The sequence below is a fragment of the Periplaneta americana genome, chromosome 3 (assembly GCF_040183065.1).
Source record: "Periplaneta americana isolate PAMFEO1 chromosome 3, P.americana_PAMFEO1_priV1, whole genome shotgun sequence".
NCBI lineage: Eukaryota > Metazoa > Arthropoda > Insecta > Blattodea > Blattidae > Periplaneta > Periplaneta americana.
This window is the reverse complement of record NC_091119.1, coordinates 207051421-207078514: the sequence shown is the minus strand read 5'-3', so window position 1 is coordinate 207078514 and position 27094 is coordinate 207051421. Positions and strand designations below refer to the sequence as shown.

The 27094-nt window shown below is 35.0% G+C and overlaps 2 non-coding genes across 2 annotated transcripts; one reads left to right on the top strand and one right to left on the bottom strand.

Annotated features, from left to right (window-relative positions):
- Positions 1 to 5847: 5847 nt before the first annotated feature.
- TRNAS-GCU (transfer RNA serine (anticodon GCU)) lies at positions 5848 to 5920 on the bottom strand. Its single transcript has one exon. It is a non-coding gene; the product is annotated as a tRNA-Ser (tRNA).
- Positions 5921 to 6105: 185 nt separating this feature from the next.
- Positions 6106 to 6179, top strand: TRNAS-GCU (transfer RNA serine (anticodon GCU)). The gene has a single exon. It is a non-coding gene; the product is annotated as a tRNA-Ser (tRNA).
- The last annotated feature ends 20915 nt before the right edge of the window (positions 6180 to 27094 follow it).

Here is a 27094-nt window from a genome sequence, read left to right as displayed (position 1 = left end):
CGCTTCCTATTCGTTTAGCACCGTGAAGCTCTGATCTGATTCAGCTCAGGTTTACAATGGACAACCCGCATAGCGCTTTTGTTTACCTTTTCCATCATTGCAGAAGACTTAAAAATGTGAAAGTTGATTATTATTTGCTCAAACTATGCGTCTATTCTTTCGTACACCGTTAGCCCAACCCTGAAGCGTCGGCTTTCCAAGCTGCTGACTCAGGTTTGAATCTCGATTGGTCAAAGTACAATTATTTGTGATGAACAAAATTATTCTTGGTGGCAGGTTTTATTTATTCATTTACTTATTTATTTACTAGCCGTACCCGTGCGCTCCGCTGCACCCGTTAGAAATAAATATAAAGTAATTACATAATTAAAATAGGACATTTGATCCAGGGAAGATTCGTGTTTGATAGAAGGATAAATCGTTTAATATGTTACTTAATTTAAATTGTATTTAAATAATTAAAATGCGATCATTTTGGTCCAGAGACCACTCATTTGGTGCAAAGACAATTCCTTTAACATGTTTCTTAATTGTTATTACATGCATCCATATTTTAATGAAGACTGACATATTATCATTTAGATTTAATGTGTATACTTTATTTTATTTGCTATATGTTTCCATTGAATTATGATAATAACTTAATTTTAACCCTTGTTTTCTACGTATTCAGTAAATGGCGCTTGGGCCACTATGGTTATGAACCCTTCAAATAACTTAAATAACTTAAATTATATTATATTATATAAAATGAGTTGATAACGGATGTACACCGATGGGAAACGAATGTACAGAATAGCCTATCAAGTTTTCTGTGCATAAGAAGCTATTTTAATCTTACCTGTCCTCGATTCACTCAGACGTTACTGTAATAACATTATAGCATTATGTCCATCTAGAGAAACTACACTTTCCAATGGTGAAATAATAATTAATTATACAAATCGGTTAATTTACTTCATACAAACACAGAAACATTCTTTGTAGGCTATGATTCATAGCTTTCGATTGTTGTTGACCAAGGCCACTTATAGACGAATTCATTTGTTTATTTCATTACACCGCCTTGGATGGCAATTATTTCAATTTTGAAACTCATTTATCTCATTAAATATCAGTCCTATCAAAATTTTTCATAGAATAAAACTTATCGAAAATGATTTTTAAAGAAGTATTTGTTACGTAACATTTTTCACAAAAATCAATAATAAGCGAGATATTTCGATTTATTTAATTCAGGCCCCCTTATAACCCCCCTTTTAAATAAAGTATTTTGAATGCCATATAGCCTAAAATCTAAGTTACAACGAACTTAATTTATATTCCAATTTTCATCGAAATCGGTTCATCCATTATCGCGTGAAAAGGTAACAAACATACAGACAGACATACAAACAAAAATTTCAAAAAAGCGATTTTCGATTTCAGGGTGGTTAATTATATATGTTAGGGCCAATTATTTTTGGAAAATCGAAAATTACCAGAAAAATTTGAGCTACAGATTTATTATTAGTATAGATTTATTTATTTATATTCTTCTTCTTATTCGCTTTTCAGCCCATCTAGGGACCATGTGAAGCAAGTCACTATATTTATTTCTGTTTCTTCTTTTCCACTTCCTTTTCTCCATCTGACACTCAGTTTTTTTCACTCTTCTGTCCAGATGTTGTTTTCTTCCTTTCCTTCACGTGGAGAGCTTTAAAGCTTTAAAGCTTTGAATTAACCTTCTAAACCTCTTTCTATTCTGTATTATTTCTTCTGCTATCCCATCTCGTTTATCTTTTCTTATTCTTTGGAATCATTGGTTACCACTCTTACTCTAGTATATTACTGTATATATATATATATATATATATATATATATATATATATATATATATATATGAATTATATCTATATTTTTATTGCATTTATTTATTTGTTACAACAGAGAAATGCTACAATTACAGTAGCTGCATACATGTTAAGGTATATCATGAAAATATAACAATAATAAACTAAGACTAAAACTACACAATTAATGAATTAAGTATTATTGTGACAAAAGCTGCAATATTTATACAGACAGACAATAAGGTAATAATATTAATCAGATAAAATAACAGACCGACCGACCTATTTGGATGCTTGTTTATTTCTCTGATTTTTATCAACAATAATCTCACTAGAGGTTTTGATTTATCTAGAGAAAATCAAAACTCGAGTGGGATTTAATTGACTATTATATGATGAGAAGAAAGTATATAAAGATTAGAAGAAACGAAGTACTCTAATACAATAAAATATTAATTGACTTACTAAAATTCTAAACTGTTTTGAAAATGTATAATTGTGACATCTCATCATTACAAATATTTCGTCAGATGGCAGTAATGTGTTATGATTTGCTGTTCTCTTGTTACCAGTTGTGCCAACTATACAATCTTGATTGAACTCTATGGACGATTACTAGTCAAGAAGGCTTGTTGATTCAGTTTAATTTTTATTCGAACAGTTCCATCCCACTTCAATTATCAATATATATTAAACAATCTCTGATACGTGACTATCCATAATCTGATACAGCAGAAGCTATAACATAACCTAAATAATATGAACAAGATAAATGATAGAAAAGTTTTAATTAAGGATGATGAAATAAACATGAATCATTTTAAAAGGTACAATCATCATCATCATCATCATCATCATCATCATCATCATCAGCATCATCTTCCTAACAAGTATTAGACCAAGTGGCCTGTTACGGTCTCAAACTAGAATTTTCAGTCCATCTCTTCTTTGGACGGCCTAGAGATCTTTTGCCATATGGATGGTAATGAAACAGTGCTTTTGGAATTCAGCATCGATTCATTCGTTCGAGATGACCCTTCCACTGAAGTTGATATTTGCTGATGAACTGTATAATGGGTTCTATTTGAAGTTCTTGCATTATGTCCTCATTTAAGACTTGAAAGCAATGTGAAAATGACTCTCAATGGGTTGCTAGCCCAGAGAGGTGCAAAGGTACAATTATTGAAAGCACAATGTTGGCAAACAAAGGAACAAATGCTAGGGAGGTGATGAAATAAACAAATGCTAGGGAAGTGATAAAAACAAATGTTAGGGAGGTGATAAAATTGTAGGATAAGCAGCCACGATGGGTCGAAACACGTCGGTCTGTACCGTTTTATTGATCAAAATTAGTATGACGTAGTAAAAATATAAATCTTTATAAACAAGGGGAGCTATGTCGAAAACAATTGCTATAGATCTGTGATTTCGGTAAACTCTGAAGAACTGAAAGGCAAATTGTATTAAGTCAGTGAAGGAAAACACATTTTATCAACCCTCGAGAAGAGGCGGCAGGATATTCCCGACTGTTTACGAGATATGATTGTCTTATAGAGCATCGAAACAAATTGAACAACAAACTACCCAATGTGATAGAAAGTGAAATAAATTTAATGAAATTTATGTGCTATATTATAAATTATTATTTTTCGTTTATTTTTTTTTTTTACTGAATATATACCGTATACTGTATCTATACAAGTATTTACAAGGGAATTGACTATGTTTCACGTGAATTGGTTTGTTGGAGTACCGTGTAGGGCTATGAGAAGAGAAATAAGTATACAAGAATGAAATTATTACAGGGAAGTAGCTTCATATCAATGTAAGAATCTTATCATTTGCTAAACAAGTGAAGTCAGAATTTTGTGACTTGACTTAGCTCATTGCAGTTGCTAAGCAACTGATGTCAAATGTTAACATTTTCGTAACATTTTATTCAGTTGACTGTCGATCATAAACGTCTCACGTTAAAATATCCTGCTCAAGAATGCAGTTGTAGTCTATCTAATACTTCAACAAAAATGTTACATTTCATTCACTATAACCAAATTTCCCTCCGTACTGCTGACGTAGTTCCTCCCCCTTCCGGAGCCCGATTTAACTCCAATCTTGGACTCATTCGAACCTCATATGATGGAGTTAATGTGAGGCCTGAAAAAAGTGAGAAGGGATATAAACAAGGTTTTAATTCAATTCCTTCCCCCCTTATATTAAACCCTTGGCCCTTTTCCTACAAGCCCAGCAATTTGTTGAACCGCCTCGGTTCCCGAGCCACTAATTTGACTGTTGCAAACGTGACCCATAACGATGTTACAGGCTGCTGTTTTTATGGCGTTTCCTTTTTAAAACAGCATATTCTTCCTCTTTCCACGAGATTGAAGCACGTCTGAATCAAAGGGGGGAATCCTGTTCGCAACACGTGACGAACAAGGTAATGGGATGCAGCCCTGTGATTGAAATTCCCAAACACGTTCAACTTAACTGTTGTCAACTCTATCAAATTATCGGTTACTTGTTTATTCAGAGGTCTGATATCACTGCAAGAACAGGAACTATCTTGTAACGTATAACATGCATTATACGAGTGGACCAAGTAATATCATTAATTTCAGGGGGTTATTCTTTGAGATATTTCAAACAAGAAAGTTGAGTACAATTTTGCTCGATTTTAGCTTCCTTTTCGAGATAAGAATTGTTTTATATGAAACGTTCCATACTGTGTTTTGGGAAAGCCATCGACTTTGTTCCCAATATGTTAAGTCAATTTAAGAGAACAGTGTATTATGACAGTAAATGTTTGAAACAATTTTAGTTTTATCTTTTAAATATGCAGAAATTTGATCCAAACAAATGTAACATTGATCAATTGTTAGATGTGTTGCTGAATGGGTCTGTTTTAGATAGGAGAAAAGTTACAAATTACGTCTAAATTAATTTAATTTTGCCTAAATTCACCCTCTATAAGGGTAGTTTTCCTTACACGAACGTAATAAGGGTTTGAATACAAAACAAATATACTACCTGTAACTACTGTACTGTACTGTAATGTTACAACAGAAATTGATCGATTAATCGTTTAAATCCCACAACATTAATAATAATAATAATAATAATAATAATAATAATAATAATAACCGATTAGGGAAGAAGCGGAAATTCTACTTGAAGCAAGTAAAGCGATAGGATTGGAAGTAAATCCCGAAAAGACTAAGTATATGATTATCCCTCGTGACCGGAATATTGTACGAAATGGAAATAGAAAAATTGGAGATCTATTCTTCGAAGAGGTGGAAAAATTCAAATATCTTGGAGCAACAGTAAGAAATATAAATGCCACTCGGGAAGAAATTAAACGCAGAATAAATATGGGAAAAGCGTGTTATTATTCGGTTGAGAAGCTTTTGTCATGCAGTCTGCTGTCAAAAAATCTGAAAGTTAGAATTAATAAAACAGTTATATTACCGGTTGTTCTGTATGGTTGTGAAACTTGGACTCTCACTTCGAGAGAGGAACAGAGATTAAGGTTGTTTGAGAATAAGGTGCTTAGGAAAATATTTGGGGCTAAGCGGGATGAAGTTACAGGAGAATGGAGAAAGTTACACAACACAGAACTTCACGCATTGTATTCTTCACCTGACATAATTAGGAACATTAAATCCAGACGTTTGAGATGGGCAGGGCATGCAGCACGTATGGGCGAGTCTAGAAATGCATATAGAGTGTTAGTTGGGAGGCCGAAGGGAAAAAGACCTTTGGGGAGGCCGAGACGTAGATGGGAATATAATATTAAAATGGATTTGAGGGAGGTGCCATATGATGATAGAGAATGGATTAATCTTGCAGAGGATAGGGACCAATGGCGGGCTTATGTGAGGGCGGCAATGAACCTCCGGGTTCCTTAAAAGCCAGTAAGGAAATAATAATAGCCTAATAATAATAATAATATGCAAATCTGGCTTTCAGGTAGTAGCTCCCTGTAAAGCAGGTTTGAATAATTTCAAGGAAAAATTGTTCTGGAGCCGGGTATCGATCCCGGGACCCTTCGCTTAGCGCGCGAACGCTCTACCGACTGAGCTACCCCAGGAACTATACACGACACCGTCACAATTTTATTTTCTAGAGTTTATGTGTACAGCAGCATTTCCTGAAAGTAACCACCGAGCCATCCAGAATGTTGTCTGTCTATATAGTCTATTCCAAAAATAAAAAAATAAATAAAAAAATAAATAAATACATAAAAAGAAAAAATGTGACGGTGTCGTGTATAGTTCCTGGGGTAGCTCAGTCGGTAGAGCGTTCGCGCGCTAAGCGAAGGGTCCCGGGATCGATACCCGGCTCCGGAACAATTTTTCCTTGAAATTATTCAATAATAATAATAATTTCTTTAAATTATTTCATATGATTAATGGCATATATAGTAGAACTGTAAAGCATTTATTAAAAATCACTTCTTTATTATTATTATTATTATTATTATTATTATTATTATTATTATTATTATTATTATTATTATTATTATTATTATTGTATCTGTCCTCGCCCCTTCGTCGTTTAATTTCCACTGGGTATTTCATCCCGAAACTAGTTCAGTTGAAGTTTCCCTCTCTTCGCTCCTTTCAGGCTCCCCTTGTGCTCTTTGAAACAAGACATGCATCCCTTCAACCCCACCCACTCAGCTCTTAATGAAACAGAATCATTTCAACCAGAGTGCAGAGTGATTCAAGCATGATTCATTCTTCGTCGCATGGACGGTTTCTCCTTCCCTCCTTTGCGTTACAACTTCTGAAAGAAACAAAACTGAAGCGAACTCTCCTCTTGAAGGAAACAAGGATCGCCCGACGAATTGACAGAACGTGCAATTTACGAGTCTGTGTAGGTGAGAAACCTTGCCTGTTGTTTTAAGCATTGATTTATATATGTATGTATGTATTTATTCACACTGCAATGGGTATATACCCGGTGGCAGTGGTAACTAATTACACTCAATAATGACAATAATGAACTTGTTAATTAAAAATACAATTAATAATAATACTAATAATTAATACTAACAATAATTTATAATAATAATAATAATAATAATAATAATAATAATAATAATAATAACAGGGAATATCCTAAATTGAATGAAGCACCATCACTTAAAATAACATTTAAAGTAAATCTAATTTGTATCTTAAACCTAAGTTCGAACTAAAACCCACGAGTACGATATGTTCATATCTGCACAAGTACCTTTCAACATTACACTCATTTCGCTGTCAACTCACTCACTGCACTGGAACTACGACACATTTCACCGATTCTATCCTGATTTCACTAACACTTCAAAAACATTTCACTGTTCAAATACTTTGCACTGCCACTATAAACTATAAAGCTTCACTGACAGGAACACGTTTCACTTACACAACACGCTTCACTGACACAACATAATTCTTCACTGATACAACACTTCAATAACAACATATCATTTACACCCTTTAAATACTGTGTATAATGACCGTCTATTAGTAAAGTCCTTAAGCCTATTTTTAAATACATTTTTGGATACATTTTTGGTTGTTGGTAAAGTCTTTAGTAAGTTTGCAGGTAAAGCATTCCAGTCCCTGATAGTACGATTGAGAAAAGAAAACTTTCCAGTGGCCGTCCTCTGTCTTCTTTCCCTCAATTTATATGAGTGGTCGTTCCTTGAAGAGTAATTTGTCGGCTGCAACCTATTTATTATTTCTCTCCAGGCAGGCTCTAATGACATGGCTAGTCCCTGGTTTCCTTTCTCTTCTTTAAGTAATACATCTGTACGGAAAAAATTCCAGAGCTTTCTTTCCTTGAAGAGTTGGAGTATCACGTGTTGTTATCCACCATCTTCTTGATCTCATTCCAATATCTTTATTCTCTTTTCATCCCCTAAGTTCCATGACATTTCTTCGTGTACGTCTTGGTCTAACACGCTTATAGGCTGCTTAAGACTCATTTCCAGTTCATGGCCTATTTTACTCCATTAATTTTTTTCTTCAAAGTGAGCCCGACATCACTATCTCCTGAAGTAAATGTAGAGATGGATGTCAAATTCTCTTCCAGAAGTCATGAAATATATTTTTGTGCGAGATCGTGCGTATTTGCTTGGTTTCCGCACAAAACCAACCCGCGGAAAGTCTAAAATTCCACATTCAGTATTCCCAACCTAACACACATAACAATTTCCCTCTTCTTACCGCTTAAGTGACATACTGATTTTACTGCTTTAGGCTTTTAACATATTATTTTAAAGACGTTCAATATAGTAATAATTATAAATTGGAAACTTACCACTGCAATTTCACCTAAATTGCACTGTTAATTATTGTTTTTAAATATCTGCAAAAATTAAGTAAACTCTACAACTCCACTAAAGTTACTGCATTCGTGATGCAAGTAACATTAAGGAAGCCGTGAAAAAATCAACAAGATTCCAGACTCATCATAGACTGGGGGGAAAAAAAGACAGACGTATATCACGGCCTGCTGGAGTATAGTAAACACAGAAAACATTTTAAAGCAATAATGTTGAAGATAGGTATTTCTGTTCTGCAAATTTGCCGTCATTGAACAGAAACCAAGATGGAGATTTCATTGCAACTAATTGGAAATTCCTCTTTCAGGTATGTAATAAACGATCTTCGCACAAAATAATGTACGATACACGAGCGGTATGTTTTCTTTCAATTCTCGGAAATTAAAAAAGCTCAACTACGTTTCGCTTTTTCAAACTTTTCCTCGAACATGAAAACTTCAACATACCGCTATTGTAACGCATATTACTATTGTGCGAGATCGTGCGTATTTGCTTGCTTTCCGCACAAAACCAATACGCGGTAAGTGTGAAATACTACATTCAGTATTCCCAACTTAACACACATAACAATTTCCCTATTCTTACCGCTTAAGCGTCATATTCATTTTACTGCTTTAGGCTTATAATATATTATTTTTAAATACGTGCAATATAGTAACATTTATAAATTGGAAACTTACCACTGCTATTTCATCTAAATTGCACTGTTAATTGTTTTTAAATATTTTAAAAAATTAAGTAAACTCTACAACTCCCTTAAAGTTACTTCATTCGTGATGCAAGTAACATTAAGTAAGCCGTGAAAAAATCAACAAGATTCCAGACTCATCATAGACTGGGGGAAAAAAAAAGACAGACGTATATCAAGGCCTGCTGCAGTATAGTAAACACAGAAAATATATTTTATGGGAACAATATTGAAGATAGATATATTTGTTTTCCAAAGTTGCCGTCATTGAACAGAAACCAAGATGGAGATTTCATTGCAACTAATTAGAAATTCCTCTTTCAGGTATGTAATAAACGATCTTCGCACAAAATAATGTACGATACACGAGCGGTATGCTTTCTTTCAATTTTCGGAAATTAAAGAAGCTCAACTACGTTTCGCTTTTTCAAACTTTTCCTCGACCATGAAAACGTCAACATACCGCTCTTGTAACGCATATTACTGTTTAAGGTCTTTCGAAAAAAAAAAAATAGTTTTACATGTTCCAGCGTAGCGCGAGTGAGCGATCTGAAAAAACGAGATCTCCAGTAATATTTTTATAAAACTACTGGAATAACAATAAAAAATAATAAATAGAAGATAACATAATTATATTACTATTAAGTAAGATATTTAAATTGCTAACTTAGACACACAAAAACACATCCTCAACACTAAATTGAATTTCAGAACACATCCTTTTCGATACAGCATAACCAGTCATGAACACACCCACCATGAAGCCAGAAGATAGCGTGGGAATTGACTAGAATTAAGAGGATAATGGAAATTACATTGAAACTGGTCAAATGGGTAAAATAAAACCATAATTTAAATATTAACACAGTAAAGTCGTTAATTATTTAATTTAAGTAACTTACTAGTTAATCAGTTAATAGGTCTATAATATTTCATTGGCCGGCATGACCTTGGCCTCCTGTAATATGAAATTCAGGGGTAAACATTTGACAGTAGCTGTAGAAGTTATAATCAGTGACACAGCAAAATCAAACAAATATTTGAGATTATAACATTTTATTTCGAACTAGGCACTTTCATTTAATGAATTATGGACGAGATATTGTGATATTTGAATAAGACTATTAGGCGAATGTATTAATAAGGAATTTATTCCATATACAATGAGATTATATTAGACCTATAAATTAAGATATTTAATATTCACATTCGCTAGCACGGCCATCACGCAATATCACGGCCCACTGTATTGTTAAGGAAATATGAAAACATTTAACATCTGACCATCAGATGCGACAATATATTAAACAAATTCGCATCAAGTGCGACAAGATTGCAGTTGATAGTTGAAACCAAATCGATTCTTACACTCCATTGGTACATAAGACAAATGGTCTCCAAAATAACCCGACGACTGATTCAGTAATACCAATTTCTTCTGTTACAGATCCATGTCGCCATTTGGTCGCCTTTGGCAGCTCCATTCCTGGCAGTCATCAGGATTTGGACCTGTGACTTGGTGAGTTCAAATGTGGCCAGTTTTCAGTAGGATGTAGTCTCTGTAGATATCGTTGTGTGGCTGTTAAGTCGTTACTATTAGGGAAGGGAAAGAGAACATTGAAAGAAAGCCGAAGGTTAATGATAAGTCAATCACTAGGAAGGTGACATATTTTCTTCTTGTGATTCTACGTGTGTCATAACAGTACAGTTCATAGAGAGTTCGTAGTTAGAAGTACGCTGTGGAGTCTTTAGTGGCTGCTACCGCTATGAGATAGATCGACTGTATCTCTGAAGTTTTATATACTCTTCTATTCCAGTTTCTCTTAAGAGATTTCATTTCACTGTGATAATTGATTCTCAAGTATATAATGCCAGAATTTGTGCTAACAAATAGGGAAAAGTTTTATTTCTTTTGCGGGACAGGTGTTCTGTACACTGAAGGGAAACCCCTCGCTGTGGTTGGCAGTACTGAAGAGTAATTTTTACCTCTAGGGACGCTTGAGTATTAAAAAAGACCGATGCTTCTTACCCTCAACCACTTGCAACAATAAATACATACATTGTTGCCTCTATTTTTTTTTTTCATGTTTTCTAGACGTTACTAACTATTTACAGCAAAAAGGTAACACTACTGCTATTGTATGTCAACCTTGGAGAAACAAAGCTTCTTTTAAACCCACATTCTGCCTGTAGGTACGAATTCTGTAGTGCGAAATTTCATTTGGCACCGTCGGAGGTTCACATGTCCGAAGCAGAAATTGGGGAGGTGCAGAATTTCCTCAATACCGGTTAAATAGGAAGGAGCCTAAAACATGACGATCAAACCACAAAAAAAGCGATTCCACATCTCCTGAGTTCAGAGGGAAGCGTAGAGGTCGTAGAAATGCGTAGAACAGCGTACAGCTGATTGCCAGGGTTCCGAAACTAGCTAACGGGAAGAAGTGTTAGGACTTCGCACGACCTGTTAGAATTAACAGACAGGGTATTGTGGGTGAACATTGGTCCCGAAAATGTTAAAATTGGAATAGGAAATACTGGGAGAAAGATGTGTGAATCACTTCTTGCGTTATGGAAAGTTTTTTGATAAACTTAATTAAGATTGAAATTTCGATATCTTCCCACACCACACATGGGACTGATGTTTGATTTACGTTTAAGTTTATCTTAATAATAACATTTTCAGTAATAAAATTAAATATATTTCTATGAATTGAAACTGCCCATTATTTTAGTTTTTTCGTAAAGATGTTTTCGTTTCTTTTTTTCTGCTAGTGTTTTCTTTTGTCAATTTCGACTTACAATTATATCGCTTAACTTCAAGCATTATATTATGTAACTTGATCTGTCCCAGACACAAACATTTGCTCTGTTGATTGCAAATTATATATTTTTTTAAAATACAGTATTTATAACATTATGTAATTTCAATAAATTCAGTTCAGTTATAATGAAAACTGAAACGCTCCAAACATGTAGTGAGCCCATCTCCATGACAACGATTTGTCGAATCTCAGTGTGGAACACTTCATTTGTTTTTGATTGCAAATTAAGATACGTGAAGAAAAATAAGGCATGATAAATGAATGTTCTTTTTTAAGGGAACACACATGATTTTTAAAACTTCCACAATTTTCATCCAACATTTGTGAAATTTAAACTACGTAAATAGGCCTAAAATACTATCATCTCTACAAAATTTGGTGCCATTAGGACTAATAATTTTGAAATTTTATTTTTTAAATATATTTTATATTGACGTTCTTTGCGTCGAAGTTTTCAAATGTTTTAGTTCATATTTGCTTAAAAGCTTGAAAATAGTCATGGGAATAAAATTAATTAGGTTTTGAGCTCAATCTAAATAGTGTGTCACAATGAATTTTTAAATTTAATGAATTTACCATTACAGTATATTTTAATGTAAATACAGTATGAATATGGCATGAAGGAACTTAATATTAATATTTCACATAAATGTTAATTAAATTTTATTTATCAACATTTAATTGGCCTAGTTAGAAGTTTCAGACGAATCTAACAACTGTAATGCAAGGAGTTTTTATTATTAAACAAATTGCTTAAAACTTTGAAGTCCAGAAAACATTCACTCACGCGCCGTAAGTTTCTCCACATTTGATTACATGGTTAGATCATTTAAGATATTCTCAAATATAACTACGATCATAAAAACAAACAAAAAAAATGGATTTTCTCCATTTTTCAGCTTTATTTCACCATGTTGTCCCCCTAAACCCCGATTAAAATATACGGCACCGAAATTCCGTTCACTGAATCAGTAAAGAATCTAGGCATTTATGTGGATAAAAGTTTAAATTGGAACATTCAAGTTGCAGAAACCTGCAAAAAAGTATTCTCATTAATCCACTCGTTTAGGCGATTGAAGAATTTTCTGCCCTTTTCCATGAAAAAAATCTTAGTGCAAACACTCGTGATGCCCCACTTCGATTACTGTGATATTCTGCTTACTGACCTAAGCGTTACTTCGGCGCAGAGACTACAACGTGTTCATAATATGTGCGTCCGTTTCGTCTGCAATATTCGCCGGGCTGATCACGTAACACCATCCCTCGAAATGTTGTCCTGGCTCCGTCTAGAAGATCGTAGGAAAATCCACTGTCTTTCCCTTCTCTTTCACATATTGCATTTCTCCACTCCTGTCTATCTTGCGTCTCGTTTTCAAAATTTATCCACCCATCATAACCTAGACACACGATCACAACACTCCTCAATATTATCCATTCCCTCCCACCGAACATCCTCATATTCATCTTCTTTCACTGTGGCTGTTCCTCGGCTTTGGAATTCCCTACCGAGTAATGTCAGGGACTGTCAGACATCAAACCAATTTAAGAATAGGCTAACGAAATATTTTTCTAACAATTCTTGTTAACAATAATAGCTGTTTCAGGTTTCTCAATGTTTAATGGTTATATATATCACAGATAAATACCGTATCTAAATTATATTATTATTATTATTATTATTATTATTATTATAACTATTTCTTACCAATGTTTATTATTGTCACACTAACATTACTTATCCAACTATTTCCAAACTCTGTCTTGGCTAAGGCTAAGCGATCGACGAGCCCTGCATTCTCTTGTTCTCTTATTTCAAATTCTGCGCACCGCTACCCCAATCTATTTGGCTTCTCGTTTTCAAAATTTATCCGCATATCATCAGCTAAGTACGAGATCTCATTATAACAATTTACTCATTATACCCTACCACAAGACATCTTTATATTCTTCATCCTATACAGTTTCAGTTGCTAGAAATTGGAACTCGCTTCCGAGTGATGTAAGAGGTTGTTGGACAATAACTTCATTTAGGTCAAAATTACATAAATTCTTACTTAACAGATTAATTGCTGATTAATATTTGTTACTTATAATGAAACTAACATCTGTCCATTCTTATTATTATCATTAATTTCTCTAAATATATTTACAAAACCTCTAATGGCAATTACATTAATATTCTCATTATAGTATTTTAGATTTACATACATATATTCTTTTTTCTCCCTGTAACATAGTTCTAGTAAGCTTATATTAAATTAATTTTCATCATTTTACTAGATATCCCAAATATTAAATTAATTATAATTGATTGAATTAAATTAGCTCATAAATTAAGTTACTACTTTACCTTATAGGTTTATCTAAATTTAAATAAATATGTAGTCTACTAGTCGTTAAAATTGAAGAATATTGCTGGAGAACCTTTTAAGTGTAGTTTGTAATTTAAATATGTATTGTATTGATTAAGGCTGGCTGGGCGGAAGAGAAGGCCTACTGGCCTTAGCTCTGCCGGATTAAATAAATAAATTATTATTATTATTATTATTATTATTATTATTTACTTTCATGTTGTTTTATGGTCTAGATATTAATGTAATAACTATGTAAGCAATTGTATTCAATTAGAATTAGAGTCTGGCTGGGCGGAAGAGAAGGCCTACTGGCCTTAGCTCTGCCAGACTAAATAAATAAATAAATTATTATTATTATTATTATTATTATTATTATTATTATTATTATTATTATACCCTGGATCCCTGTTTTCATGCTTCGGATTTCTGACCACTCTGCACTGAAGAGTTAGGCCTACATCATTATATAAATTAGTGATTACAATTTCTGAGATGGCACTGTTTACCAAAGTCGAAACCAGTCCGTCCTCTTGAATGTACCCGACGAATGGAACGCAGGCTATGGAGGGCCCTCCAATTTATGAAAGACTGTTGTTTCCGAGGTATTGAGCCCGTGAAGTGCTCTATGTAACAATTTCAGTCCGTCATTTCGCACAGCGACAATTCAACAGCTGCCCTGACCCATTCCATATCGTAGCCTACTGTTGCAGACCCAAAAACCCCAGTGCTTTAATTTGTGAATTCCAATATACCGATTTTGTGGGCGATCGTGCGAAGGGAAGCCCTCCTGCCCCTTCCAATTGCATATAAAGAGAAGAGGGAATTGTGAGGTAACATGGCTGTAACTGGCTTCGGAATGGCTTTTAGCATTTTTTTATTTCATTGTAGAGCGTTTGTTAGGTATTGATGCTATTGGCTGTAAAGGGAAGGGGGACTCCTGGAAAATGCAATTTACTGTTCTTTTTTGTGTACTGTTTTGTAATGTTTGGTCCTGGATGGTCGGTATCAACGTTGGTTTTTTTTTCGTCTGCCTTTCTCTACGCACCCGTGACGGTCTGTAGTCGAAGGTAGAAATTACAAGTTTCAGTTAAAATATCCAATTAAATAAACCAGAATTGGGTTTTCAACTGTCTAAGTTCGACTGAATGATGTAGACACTAACTGCAAGTTTTTGCATTTACTTTCTAGAATAATTTTATATGATTTTTATGCAGAACTCTTCATTAAAATTCTGAGGACACTAACATTTTTAGCAGACTGTTGATACAGGTTCAAGTCCTCGATTTTGAGGCAACTTGTTTGTGGAAACAGAATATGCTCCAATTGGGCTTTGGTACAATACATTTTTTTGTTTCATTAGCCACGATATTGGAAAGATCAGAGTTCCGTTCACTGCGACCGTAGAAATTGTTTCAATATCTCTCTCGATATTAAAATTAATGGAACCATGATTAATGTACAACAGTTTCCATTTGATGTAAAAACTGGTTAAACAACGTAGCAAAGTAGAAATTCCCTACACTCTTTATTTGAAATGTTTTTGTTTTTCTCCTCAGTGGGTGGAAACAATCCAGTTACACGCTCATAAGATTCAAGACACGTTCAAGGGTTCATTTGTTCATTATTTAATAACAATACCTTTGATAGAGGAACAGAGGTTAAGGGTGTTGGAGAATAAGGTGTTTAGGAAAATATTTGGGGCTAAGAGGGATGAAGTTACGGGAGAATGGAGAAAGTTACACAACACAGAACTGCACGCATTGTATTATTCACCTGACATAATTAGGAACATTAAATTCAGACGTTTAAGATGGGCAGGGCATGTAGCACATATGGGCGAATCCAGAAAATAAAATGTTAGTTGGGAGGCCAGAGGGAAAAATACCTTTGGAGAGGCCGAGACAGAAATTTAAAATTATGTTTTATTTAATCAAGTTGTAAAATAAAATTATTGAAGCTAACATTTGAAGAAGATTTAACACATTAAAACAAATAATCATCTATTTATCAACATAATCATCATGAACGATTCTGGATTAGGTCCGATAGACCCTGTTCCGTTGTTACTCCCGATATCAAGGGGAATGAACAAATATGTCTCAAAATTAACATTTTTTAATTTTAACCTAGAAATACTTCGTAGTATTGACTTCATTTGAGCGAAATTTCAAGGTTGTTAGAAAGATAACAATTGCTTTTACGACATTTTTAAATATGTGTGCTCAATCTTCTACGTTGAGTATCCGGAGTTTATTTATTTTATGTTTTTCAACATTTATTATGTAATATCTCAGGCAATAATAGAGAAAATTGAATAAAATTTTCAGGGCATATTTTATTTTTCATTGGGTTATTTTACGACGCTGTATCAACATCTAGGTTATTTAGCGTCTGAATGAAATGAAGTGATGATGCCGGTGAAATGAGTCCGGGGTCCAGCACCGAAAGTTACCCAGCATTTGCTCGTATTGGGTTGAGGGAAAACCCCGGAAAAAACCTCAACCAGGTAATTTGTCCCGACCGGGATTCGAACTCAGGGCACCTGGTTTCGCGGCCAGACGCGCTAACCGTTACTCCACAGGTGTGGACTTCAGGGCATATTCTCATATTATAGATGAATAATTCTGTAACAGGAAATTTTCAAATTGCAAATTAAAGAATGAGTTAAAATAGACGTGCAATTTTTCTTTCTGTTCATAAAAATGCAAAGTAAAATATATAGGCCTAAAAATATAAAATTAAAATTTATAAAAAAATCACCAAACAAAATTGATTAGCAGTCTTTTAGCTTTCATTTAAGACAATATTCGTGATTCTATGATACTCTGGAGAGCAGATATAGACCTATCAGTTTGTTTGATATACTGCATTTTTTATGTCTGTGACTGTACCATAAAGGGTAAAAGTGAAAATGTTGTATTTAAAAGGCTTCATACATTGATATGAAACTATGTTAGGGAAATAGAGGCTCTACTTAAAATGATATGGGAAAAGAGATTTTCTGTAGAGCCTTCCCCTTAAAACATATGATGTCTGTTTATGTATAGCAATAAGACAAGCTGTGAAATACTACTGCTGAGAAAAAGTTTGGAGATCAGTAAAACATTAAAGTTGAGTGTAAATTGGTTTGGAAGTGATTTTTAGATGTAGTTTAAATATTTTTAGAGTAGGCACGGGTTAACTGTGGGTGAGTACTAGGCCCCATGCCTCAGTTTCTGTCTCTATTCTTTTCTTCCCTTCTTGATAGTGTTAATGCAATTTCAAATTCATTAGAATTAAAATTTTCGGCATGGGAGATACGAACTTTAAATTAATTTAATGTTAATATTTGCATATTGAATTAACACATTCCACACTTTGTAAGCATGTTTTCAGAGCTGTTTAAGTGGAGAGGATGGTATTTTTTTAAACTTTTTTCCTATTTGGTGTAAAATATTAATTTTTTGTATGTAGAGAGCTCATAGCTGTAGCAACTCAAGCAAATATAAATATTTTGAAAAATATTATTTGGGGGCCCAGATTTGAAAAAAATATATATATATATATATATATATATATATATATATATATATATATATATATACCCAATGCAAGATTTTACTAACACCGATATATCTAAACCATTTTTAAATATAGATTCAAACAATTTTTTGCAATGTACTTGCAAAAGCATGCTTTACAATCTATCTGTAACAGAATTTTGATATTAGTCCCTACGTTTGTAAAATAAACAATTAAAATTTAATAACACTTTTTTATTTCCTTTTTCGCAAACAAACGCGCATATTTTAAAAATGAAATCTAGTAACAAAATTCTGTTACAGAGAAAAGTTTCCTAATAGTCTAAAGAATGTGTGTTCTAAATTTCGTGCATGTATCTTTAATATTTCAGAAATTATATCCATTTTTATGTGGCAATGTAGCAAAAAAAAATGAAGTTACCGGAAACAACGATGAAGGGGTCGTGTGACTTAAAAATCCATAGCGCAGGAAGTTTTGAAATGGCATCTCAACATCTGACAAGGGCACAAATACCCATAAAATGTTATGCAATGCATTCCACACATATCAAAGAGCATTTTAAAGATTTTTTTTTTTTTGAAAATTTGATTTGCCGGAAACAACAATGAAAGGAGTCGTGTGATTTAAAAAATCCATAGCGCAGGAAGTTTTGAAATGGCGTCTCAACATCTGATAAGGGCACAAATACCCATAAAATGTTATGCAATGCATTCCACACATATCAAAGAGCATTTTAAAGATTTTTTTTTGAAAATTTAATTTGCCGGAAACAACAATGAAAGGAGACGTGTGATTTAAAAATCCATAGCGCAGGAAGTTTAAAAATGACATCTCAACATCCGCTAAGGGTACAAATACCCACAAAATGTTATGCAATGCATTCCACACATAGCCTATCAAAGGGCATTTTAAAGAATTTTTTTTTTTTTTAAATTTAATTTGCCGGAAACAACAATGAACGGAGACGTGTGATTTAAAAATCCTTAGCACAGGAAGTTTAAAAATGACGTCTCAACATCTGCTAAGGGCACAAATACGCACAAAATGTTATGCAATGCATTCCACACATATCTATGTATGTATTTATTCACACTGCAATGGGTATATACCCGGTGGCAGTGGTAACTAATTACGCTTAATAATGACAATAATAAACTTATTAATTAGAAATACAATTAATAATAATAATAATAATAATAATAATAATAATAATAATAATATTAATAATAATAACGGGGAACATTCTAAATTAAATGAAGCACGATCACTTAAAATAACATTTAAAGTAAATCTAATTTTAAAGTAGATCTAATATATGTAAAAATATGTAAAATGAAACTCATCTATAACCATATCAGAAACACAAATCGCCGGCATTTGTCATTTTCAATAGTCTACAAGTAAAGGAATGCAATATGTTATTACTTAAGAATCCGGTCTCTAGTAATGACCCATGATAATACTGTACTTTATTTCTATTGTACGAGGCGCATCCAGAAAGTAAGTTTCCCGATTTTTTCCCCTTGAAAGTAAACGTAATTAGCCGTGTCAATTGCGCATGCGTAACAGATCTATCATATGCCAGCCGGACACGTCCCGCCTGGTGCCAGTAGCGTGGCAGCAGTAGTCCTCCCGCCGCCTGCGAGGTTCGGTCGGTGATAAAGTTCTTTAATGCACAAAGCATTGCGCCAATTGAAATTCATCGGCAGCTCTGTCAGGTCTATGGGCCGAACATCATGAGTAAGCCACCGATAATTTAAGAAATCTTAATATATCTAAAAGTGTCACATAAATTTAGATGTTCTAAAATAAAAACGATTATTATTACACTACACAAATATGAAATAAAAGAATACTACATTGTTCTCTTACTAAATATCATTTCGCAATAATTACCCATCAGTTACAAGGCAGCGGATGAAGTACGGTATTTTTATTTATTTATTTATTTTAGTAGTTTATTTTACGACGCTTAATCAACATCTGAGATTATTTAGCGTCTGAATGAGATGAAGGTGATAATGCCGGTGACATGAGTCCAGAGTCCAGCACCGAAAGTTACCCAGCATTTGCTCATATTTTGGGCTGAGGGGAAAACCCCGGGAAAAACCTCAACCAGGTAACTTGCCCCAACCGGGAATCGAACCCGGGCCACCTGGTTTCGCGGCCAGACGCATTAACCGTTACTCATCAGGTGTGGACAGAGTATTCTAAATAAATTTTTTTTTTTGAAAATTTTCTCATTTTTTAACCAAAAAATATCGTTCTCTCCCCTTAAAATAATTGAGGAATAACGTCATTGGTGAAGTGTACAGAGGAAGGTCACCTTGATGCAGTATTTGTGTTAACAGCTACATTTTGTGAACGCGCAATGTGTCGTGCCCGTGCTGATTAACGAATGCCCTCCGGTTCCCGTGTGTTAATGGATACATACACATGTTTTCAACACAGGGATGATCGCTGCGCCTACATTAATCAACAGCATAATGTCACAGCGGGAGGCCAGGACCGGAGGTTCTCCCATGTGACGTCCGTACTTTGTTATGTTGTATTCACAATTCAAAATGTGATTTCCATAGCCCATCGTCGAGTTTTTCCCCGTGGATTTTCACTAAATTTGAAGCCCCTATCGACCACGAGTTTTAATCGATATTGTTGCCCATCCCCCTTTACGAGACCTTCGTTACTTCCAAACAATCACCGAATAAAAATGCTAATGCAGTTAATCCCAGCGTGCGTGTTCCTCCGTCTCCCTCGAAACAGAAGCGAAGCACGTGGCGAGTCGTGAAGACTTATCAACTACTACAATTATTTTTGTGGTTCTTGTTGCCAATATATCTCTGTATTTATTTACACTGCGCTATTAATCAGACTGCAGATGTATACAAATGATTCTTCTTCCCCTGACAGACTGTATATCGTCAAGTAAGATGTAGGCCTACTGCCTGATAATAGAAAGGTGTATGAATTACGATATTGGGTTATTATAGGTGGTGAAAGTGGTGGTAATGAATTAAGGATGGTACTAGTGGCACTAACAAAGTAATAATAGTGATGATTTTAGACGACGTGGTAGTGTTCATGGTGTTAGTGATATTAGAGATGTAGTGTTTGTTATGCTAATCCTGCTGATAGCGAAAGCAATAATGATGTTACCGATGTTGGTAGAGCTGAGACGAGATGTTATGGCACCAACATGCGCGAAGTTTTAAATTGCCGGCCAGCAGGGTAGAGGAGTGGGGGTTGTTTGGGTTACGGTTCTCAAGCTCAGAGCGGCAGGCATATCCGTTTCATCTCTTTCCAAAAACCTTCGTCTTACCTTAGTATCACCACTTTCCTACTCAAGAGTCCGAAGGTACCTAATGGAATTACGCCCGCTATTCCATCTTTATATTCTTATTCTCCGTCCGAATCAGAAGACTGATCTGTGCTGGAATCAGATATCCTTAAGTTTATGGAAATGTTCTCCAAAATACTGTCCATCACGTGCTCACTTTCAATGTAATTGTTCTCTACTTTCTTCACATAATCATAAACCGATATCCATTCTTGGAAGAAGCGATTGCATAGTCGTCCTCTGCTTATGCGTAGCGTAGAAATTATAGAGGAGTCTTCTTATGACTTCCTCATCAAAACTGTCTACAGCTGCAACAATCTTCTTCTTCGGCTGTGATTTTTCCGGACTGGAGAAAGAATCTGCTGTTCCTGCCTCAATATTTTCCCCTTCTTTCCTGATTCTTGTCAAGGTTCGCTTTGAAATACCAGTGGCAGCCAGTACTCTTGCACACACGCTTTTCAATGGAATTGGTATTCCGTTTACAGCCTCTTCTGACATGAATTTCCATACATTGTGTGCTATTTCATGTCCTTGACTATGAACTACTCTATGATTTCACACCTTAGACAATGCCATAATGAGGGCGCTCAGAAGGACAATGTTTTCAGTATTAGCAATAGCGGTAGTAGCAGAACGATATGAACACTCGGAATGCTAGTAACCAACTAACCCAACACCCCTCCAGTTGAGTGTGAGGGCGAGTCCAAGCAAACGAACTAAAATGCGTCCCTCGCGCTGGTGCCATAACTTCTCGTCCGGGCTCTAGTAGAGTTGAAGTTTATGGTAATGTCGGTGATAGTGATTATGATTGATATTGATGATTTGGTGTTGGTGATCAATGATGTTAGCGATGACAGTTCTAGTGACAGTGATGTTGGTTGAGATGATAAGCTAATTCTATTAATGATGGTGATTATTGGAGCCAGGAAGTTCATGCCCTAAAAACCTACCAAATATGTAGACCTATACAAGTATGCCTTTGAAAAACCTTAAAATATGCCAATAAATATGGACTAATAAAATTATATATTTCTTGTTATCACTAAGAAATAATAATAAATAAATGCAATAACATTATAGGTCAAACTAGATGAGATTAACTTACATTTTATTGCTGAGAGCGGCACACTACTGTGCCGTGAGATTTGCTAGTGAGCCGCGAAACATTCGATACTCTTCTGGTAAAAAATCATTATAATAACTTTATTCAGTAACCTTACCAGAATCTGAAAGTTAGAATTTATAAAACAGTTATATTAGCGGTTGTTCTTTATGGTTGTGAAACTTGGACTCTCACTTTGAGAGAGGAACATAGGTTAAGGATGTTTGAGAATAAGGTTCTTAGGAAAATATTTGGGGCTAAGAGGAATGAAGTTACAGGAGAATGGAGAAAGTTACACAACGCAGAACTGCACGCATTGTATTCTTCATCTGACATAATTAGGAACATTAAATCCAGACGTGTGAGATGGGCAGGGCATGTAGCACGTATGGGCGAATCCAAAAATGCAATAGAATGTTAGTTGGGAGGTCGGAGGGAAAAAGACATATGGGGAGGCCGAGACGTAGATGGGAAGATAATATTAAAATGGATTTGAGGGAGGTGGGATATGATGGTAGAGACTGGATTAATCTTGGTCAGGATAGGGACCAATGGCGGGCTTATGTGAGGGCGGCAATGAACTTCCGAGTTCCTTAAAAGCCAATAAGTAAGTAAGTAAGTAAGTAAGTAAGTAAGTAAGTAAGTAAGTAAGTATTTATTTACACTGCAAGTGGGCAAGCACCCGGTGGCAGTGGTATACACAATAAAATTACAATACAATACACAATACAATTATACAATACACAATACAATTATGTACAGAATACTATAAGAATTTAACACAAAAATTACAATTAATAATAAAACATAAAATAACCTAATTTTACAATACAACCTACATATGTATAGACCCTACATAAGTTTCAATAGCTTTTCACTTTACTCTCATCTCACTCACTGACGCATTTCACTGATACTTTAGGACACATTTCACTGACACTATAGAACACATTTCACTGACACTCTAGAACACATTTCATTGACGCTATAAATTATCACTGATCGGAACTATTCGGAACCATAACTTCACTGACTCACCTCGCTTCACTGATACAACAGTTCAAATAAGTCAAATAATTACACCCTTATGCATACTTATAAACAGAACTACATTTAAGCTAAACATTTCTAGTCTAAGACCCTCTTACAAGCTATTTGTAAATAATTTACAATTCAAACCAAGGAAGTAACTCGTCAGGCTAAATAAATACATGTCACCTTAAAAAATTAAATGTTAAATGTCACCTTAATTTTAATTTGCACTTTATACACAACTTTTTAGGTTATTCTTGAAACTCCTTAAGGAAGGACAGCCCTCAAAGACCGCTGCAGGTAGGTCATTCCAATCATTTATAGTTCTATTTAAAAATGAGAATTTACCTACATCCGTTTTCTGTTTCTTATATTTGATTTTAAAATAATGACAGTAACTTTTGAAAATAAAAACAATTGTGATAATTCCGTCGTTATGCATACTGAATGACAACAAAGCAAGGTAAAGGCGTTTCATTGGCAAAGGATGAACGTTCTTAATAAATGCCATGGCCTGGTGTAAATTAGGGTTAAAGTTAGAACGTGCCTGAAAGCACTTAGACCATCGGTATTGGTCTATTGTGTGTTTTTTAAATACATTGTTAAGTTTTTACTATCTCTTGGTGTTTTCCGGTTGTGTTCATCGATGGCGTTATTTGTCAACGATGTAACGTTGAAACGTGTTCAGGTTTCCAGACTCTAGATACCTAGGGAACCTTTCTTCTTTAAGGAAAATTCCCTGAGAGCTGAGCCCGGAAATCGAATGCAGGACCTCCAGATCTGGAAGCCAGCATGCTGACAGTCTCTATTATGTAACTTTAGGTTTATACATTACATGAAGGAGGAAATTGCCGACAAGTTTGGCCTGGAACTTCCAACTGATGAATTCATGACTCGTGGAGTGTCTACTACATTGAAAACAACTCGATGGAAAACAATGACGAGTCGTAAACATTATAAAAATAATGAGTCTTCTACAGGCTGGTAAACAGTAGCGAGTCAACGTTGTTGTAGATAAAACGAATTAGTAACATTATGGTAAATGATGACGAATCACCGATATTGTGGTCAACAATGACGAGTCCCCGACATTGCTAAACGATGACGAGTCTGACATTGTGATAAACGGTGACGAGTCACTGACATTTGGTAAACGGTAACGAGTCCCGACATTACAGTAAATAACGAGTCCCTGACGTGGTAAATGGCGCTCAGTCCCAGACTACGCTAAACGATGACGAGTTCACGACTTCGTGGTAAACGGTGACGAGTCACTGACATTTGGTAAACGGTAACGAGTCCCGTCATTACAGTAAATAACGAGTCCCTGACGTGGTAAATGGTGCTCAGTCCCTGACTACGCTAAACGATGACGAGTTCACGACATCGTGGTAAACGGTGACGAGTCACTGACATTTGGTAAACGGTAACGAGTCCCGACATTACAGTAAATAACGAGTCCGTAACGTGGTAAATGGCGCTCAGTCCCAGACTACGCTAAACGATGACGAGTTCACGACATCGTGGTAAACGGTGACGAGTCACTGACATTTGGTAAACGGTAACGAGTCCCGACATTACAGTAAATAACGAGTCCCTGACGTGGTAAATGGTGCTCAGTCCCAGACTACGCTAAACGATGACGAGTTCACGACATCGTGGTAAACGGTGACGAGTCACTGACATTTGGTAAACGGTAACGAGTCCCGACATTACAGTAAATAACGAGTCCCTGACGTGGTAAATGGTGCTCAATCCCAGACTACGCTAAACGATGACGAGTTCACGACATTTTTAAACGTTGGCGAGTCCCGACATTGTGGGAAATGATGAGAGCCGACATGGTAAACGGTGTGAGGAATTCCCGACATTATGGCAAATGATGAGTCCCGACATGGTAAACGACGACGGGTCCCGAAGTAGCTGTAAGCAATGGCGAATCTCGACATTACGGTAAACATTGACAAGTCCTCGACGTTATGGAAGACAATGGCGAGTCCTCAGTGTTTTGGAAAATAATGACTAGTTTTCTACTCGGTGGAAAGCAATGACCACTTCTCGATTCGATGGGCAGCATTTGCGATTCCTCGACGTTATTTTTTAGTTGGTTATTTAACGACGCTGTATCAACTACGAGGTTATTTAGCGTCAATGAGATTGGTGATAGCGAGAAGGTATTTGGCGAGATGAGGCCGAGGATTCGCCATAGATTACCTGGCATTCACCTTACGGTTGGAGAAAACTTCGGCAAAAACCCAACCAGGTAATCAGCCCGAGCGCAACTTCAGATCGGCAGGCAAGCGCCTTAACCGACTGAGCCACCGCATCCTGATATTTGTGTTGGCGTGATGGTAAGGAGAGTAAAGATGAATCAAGCGAAATGAAAAATATACTCCTTAACATGTCCCTTATTCATCTGTCGTAAAAAATCTTGGCTTCTTTTTTGATAATAATCTAAGTTGGAATTTTCAAGTTAAAGAAACGATAAAAAAAATCTGTTCCTCCATTCACTCTTTGAGTCGCTTGAGAAACTTCTTGCCCCAGCAACTAAAACTTACCCTAGTACAAGCCCTAGTAATGCCTCACTTCGATTATTGTGACGTTTTGTTACGCGACCTAAGTTCTGAACTGTCAGTCAAGTTACAGCGAGCTCAGAATATGTGCGTCAAATACGTGTGCAACATCCGACGATATGATCACATATCACCGTCCTTCGCAAGTCTCTCGTGGCTCCGACTTAAAGAACGCAGAACTTTACACTCTTTGTCTTTACTCTTTCGAATTCTGCACACCTCAACACCAAATTACCTTTCGTCTCGTTTCTCTTATCTATACTCTAACCACGACGTAAATACCAGATCACTTATCTGTGGCACGCTAAGTATACCTCTTCATAGAACATCTTGTTATTCATCATCTTTCACAGTATCCACCACGCGTCAATGGAATTCCTTGTCACAAAGTATTAGGGGCTGCAAGACAATAAACACCTTTAAGAACAGCTTAAAAGATAACCTTATTAGCATTTCACTCCAATCATACTGATTTAAACTATCACTGACTACACTGTTACTTTTTTTCTTTAGACATCATCCTGATAGTGCTGTATTTTCAAAATTGTCTCATAATAATCTCTTTCTATTATCTAATATCACTTGAAATATATTAACATTCTATGTATTTTAGTTTAATTCTGCTACACAGTTTATTTCAGTGTTTAATTAATAGTTCATAGTATTTTGTTGTTTAATTCGTAAATAACTCTTGTATACATGTAACTCTCATCTAAATCAAATTGTTGAATTCTTGTAAGTTCATGCATATGTATATACACTTTTTGCTGGTTGAGTGGAAGAGAAGACCTTACGGCCTTAACTCTGCCAGCTAAAATAAATTATTATTATTATTATTATTATTATTATTATTATTATTATTATCATCATCATCATCATATACCAGAATTTCATTTTTAGAACTTCCGAGTCTAAATAACTATTTATTTCAATTAAATTTATTTGAAACAAAAACACGTCGCCTGGCACTCTGGATTGTTGTTCTAATCAGTTGGTTGTAGGATGAAAACACACTTTATTTTGTGTAATTTGCTAAATTTAATTAGGCCTAATTGAATTTACTAAATTAAATATTCAAAATGTGCTGCATTGTTTGCTAGACAGTAATACAGCCTATTTCTGAACTCCTCAACATAGCATTGCCAGAGTAGACTATCAAAATCATAGGGCTACATAAATAAAGAAAATCCAAACTTCTCCTTTTATTATCCTCTATCAAATACTCTCTACCTGTTTTAAATTTTTAAAGAAATGTTTATAATACACAGCCATTATATTCCTTAATATCAGTTAGTGTTATTACCTGAAAAACTAGTCTTTTATTCTCATTAGCTTTAATCAAGGACAAGAATGCAGGTTACCAGGCGATGATAGAAAACAAAAGATGTGAGAACAAATGAATGAGATGTTTAAACAATTGAATACTCTTTCAAATTTAACTATCATAATATACGAGGAATGCCATTTGAAATTTCAGAAATGATATAGGGTGAG